The sequence below is a fragment of the Nothoprocta perdicaria genome, unplaced genomic scaffold, assembly GCF_003342845.1.
Source record: "Nothoprocta perdicaria isolate Ctin4 unplaced genomic scaffold, notPer1 scaffold_6, whole genome shotgun sequence".
Classification (NCBI taxonomy): Eukaryota; Metazoa; Chordata; class Aves; order Tinamiformes; family Tinamidae; genus Nothoprocta; species Nothoprocta perdicaria.
Window position 1 is genome coordinate 802,500 of NW_020455865.1, and position 4,005 is coordinate 806,504.

Genomic DNA, 4,005 nt, shown 5'->3' on the forward strand with positions numbered 1-4,005 from the left:
GGGCTCTGTGTTTTGGGGGGTCCCTGGGCGCGGGGGGCTCTGTGTTTTGGGGTCCCTGGGCGCGGGGGGCTCTGTGTTTCTGGGGTGCCGGGGGTTTGGCCCCGGGCCCCGCGTTGCTGCGCTGGGGGCTCCGTGGCGGCTGCGCCGGGGCCGTTGCGGGGCGCGTGCGGGGCTCGCGGGCAGGTGCCGCTGCGGCCGGGGCTCCTGCCGCCCCGCGGGGCCGCGCCCGTGGGGTCCCGCCGCGTCGGGGTCGGTGTCGGGGATCAATCCCGCGAGCAAACCGCGCCTGAATGTTTTATAACGGGGAGCTCGGCGGCGCTGCCCCTTGTTGTCCCGCTCGCGCTATACACATGCAACTGGCGCTTGTCCGGCCCGCATAACAAAGGCGCTGCGGTCACAAATGCGAAGGCGGCCGCGCTCTCTGCACCCAGCCCCGTTCCTGCTTTGTGAATCTCTGCTTTATTTCGCAGCGACTTTCTTTTTACCGGCTCCTATTATCGCTGTCAGGTTGTAATACCGCTCGGACAGGAGGTTAACAAGAAATAGCGATCAATCACTGTGAGCCTTTCAAAGATAATAACCGGGTGAGCCAGCCCGAATCGGTAAAGTTCAGGGGATGCTTGTTTATTCCTTATCTCTTTATAAGGAATTTGTTCCTAAGGTAATGATGTTTACTGCCACTTTACCCTTAATAGAAAACAAGACCAGTTTTTTAAATCCAAATAATTTTTAAGTGCTGTAGTTTCAAAAATTACTGAAAGACCATTTTATGTAAGGATGGGGTATGAAAGGTGTGATTTCAGAAGTATTAAGCTGCTGTATTTCCCTATTTTGTGGTTTCCAGAGCTGTGCAGTAAGATAGGGCTGTGCTAGATGCCGTGTTTGCTTTGAGCTCCCCTTACTGTGCTCTGTGTGATGCAAGTTATTTTCCGCTGACATCTGGGCGCTTCGGGTGCGCGCAATGTTTATTTGGGCAGCGCGGATGCTGTTGCTTTCGGGCTGTGCTGCTTTTGGTGTTTATAGGCACCATTTGGAACGCTTTTACACTTCCAGTATGCAGATACCGCATCTGCACTTGAATGTCCCTGCTAATTTTTATGGTTTGCAATTGTAGGTGATCTCTCTCTCTCTTTTTTTTTGTTTTTTGTTTTCTCCCCTACAAAGGATTTATTCAAACAGGAGGTTTCTTATACAAAAATATTTAGATGAAAAGACTACTGGTTAGATGTTTCTGTAATACCCACAAATGCAAATTTTTAATTGTGTCCCTTTGTGAGGCTTCTAGAAGCCTCTTTTTTCCTCCCCTCTCTTAATCAGATACGCAATTAGCTGCAGGATACTTTTCCCCCTTAATATTATTCTCTAACATTCTGACTTAATTTAATTTGGAAAGAGTTTGTTGCTCTGGTGTCCTTAATTATTTAACAATATTAACACTTGGCCCGCATTAGTCCCCCCTGAARCGTGCGTACTTTGACTTTTTAATCTCTTTTTGATTTGCTGGATTAGTTTCAAGAGTTGGTTGCGCATCTTGCCCGGCTGTTTCGCGTGAGAGACATTGTACCTAGGGCTGCCGTTAGTCTTTTGAATGGGTGATGTAAGAGCCTTTTACTACCTTGCCTCCCCAAACGTGAAATGCTGACGGGCATTGAGACACCGCTTGACCTTCAGCCTCCCCGCGGCCGCGCCGAGCTGCCTGCGCTGCCCTGGCGCTGCCTTCCTTGGCTGCTGCTTGCAGGTATTGGATAAGCCGAGAGTCTTAGCGTTTCCTCCCCTTGATGAAGGTTCATAAAATTCTGATGCTTTGAGGACAATTGAAATAAAATTGTGCCAGGTGTGTGGTAAGTAGGATTGCGTTATTGGTTGCTGTGTTAAAATCATTAATGAACTCGAGCTCTGCGTGTGGCTTCTGTGTTAACCTCCAGTAAACGGTGGGACAATTTGCTGGCACCTTTAGTGAAAGAAACCTCAGAATAAYTCTGATAGGCAGTTACCTGGTTTTATTTCAGCATTTACAGTTTTACTTCTTTGAGGGTGAATTTGATTATTGGATAACAGTTTACCCTTACCACCTAGAGCATGTAGCCTCTGCCACGTAAGGAGTGTATTTTATGTTCAATCAAATGGAAAATGAGGGAAATGAGTCATTTTTGCCTTTCCTGGTGAGGGGCAGGGCATGCCCTCCACTGAAACCCGGCAGTAAGTTGGCACTGCTGCCATGCAGTGCTCCTCAAATAATTTAGACAAGGTGTTTTCAGTTATTACATTAAGGCATTCATTTTCCCTGCACTCCTAGCAATTATTTCTCAACAGGTCCCATTAAAACTAAGTTATTTGTAATTTCAGGCAGCATTTTCCCCCTCTGTGGGGAGGGAAGAACGTAGTGGCTCTTGCAGCATTTTGTTTAATTTCTTGCCTAAAATAACGGCAAAGCAGGTTATCTGGAATTAAGATACTGTGGGACATGCTTTATTATGTGTTCTTTGAAGGCAGATTTACAGATTGGGAAACTACATTTAAGGGGATGCACAGTTCAGGCATAGGAGCTCCAGCTGGAGATACCACCAATSTGAGGAGAGTTTGTAGCAGAGAGAAGGGCAGATGTGTGAGGGCGCAGAGACTGCGGAGTTTATACAGAAATCTCCTCTTGCTTGCATCCCCCCGTGCTCCCCAGCTCACGCGGGAGCTTGGCTGGCTCCTCGTCCACGTTTTTAGCGGGGCTCTGTGCTCCATCGCTTTGCGTCTGTTGGGATAAGCCACAGGGAAAGACAATTTCATTGATCTAGTCAGGTCTTATTCTTGAAAGATTTAGGAAGTGCAGCAAATGAAGCCGTTGAATGAGAACGCTGCTGAACTCGACTGTCTCTGAACAAACAAGAAGTTGCAGTATTATTTTAAAACACAGCCGTTTGGCTTTTTGAATGTAAATGGCTCTTAATCTTCATAAAACGATCAATGACAGAAATCTGAGCTTGGGTTTGTGATAAGAAGAGAGACCTGTAATTTAGCAAGAACTTAACTCTTACATTTGTTGTGATTTGAATTGAGAGTAAGGTGGGAGAAACCTCGGAGTAGAGCTGGAATTCAGCGTGGATAGTGTCTGTAGATCATTAATCAGGAAAGTGGTTTCATGCAAGCTTTTTTGTACTGAAAAACAAGACTAGCAATGTATGTTCAGCAGATGCACAGCGTGATGTGACATGACAACAATGGTTTTTTTGCTCCCCTATGAAGTGTTTCAAAGATACCGTACTTGAAAAAAGAGGGAATTCTTTCACCTAGAAGACTATTTCCTGATTGTTAGGAAGCGATGGCCATTGCTGTGTCAGGTCTCTGGCAAGCTGCTTTTGAGTTCGTTCATTCTTTCTTTCTTTCTTTTTTCTTTTTTTTTTTTCTTTTTTTTTTTTTGTGGAGGGCAGTGTGACATTATTGTGTAATCAGTTTATTAAATTTCTGTTCAACTCTTACATGATGGTGATTTGAACAAATGCATTTACGCTTGCATTCTCTGAGAATGAGAACACAGTTTATCCTGTTGATAAACTGCCTGTTTAACCAAAGCCTTTAGCAGTGTAATCTGGTAATTGGAATTAAGTCATTTACATAAAGAATTGGCCCAGGATTTCATCAGATGGCTGCTGGTGAGCCCAAACGCATTCTTTCCCTCCAGCTGTATTAAACCAGCCTTTTGATCCTCTCGCTTCCCCCGCTCTGCTAAGCCATGGTGGTTATCACTTTGCAAACTTAATTGAGGAAGGGCAATTGCAGGACAGGAGGACCCTTCCAGCTTGAGCTTTAGTCTTAATTATTATATTTCTAATTACCTAATTAGAATACTTATGGGTTTTTCATGTTAGTAAAAATGGTTTTATTCTAAAACTCTTTTTAGTACGAGGGAACACACAGCTGATAGTCATCACAGTGATGCTTTTTTATCTTCCTTTTTTTAAAAATTCTCTTCACTTTGAGAATTCATCAGAAAAAATTGCTAAAAGTTGCCCAAAC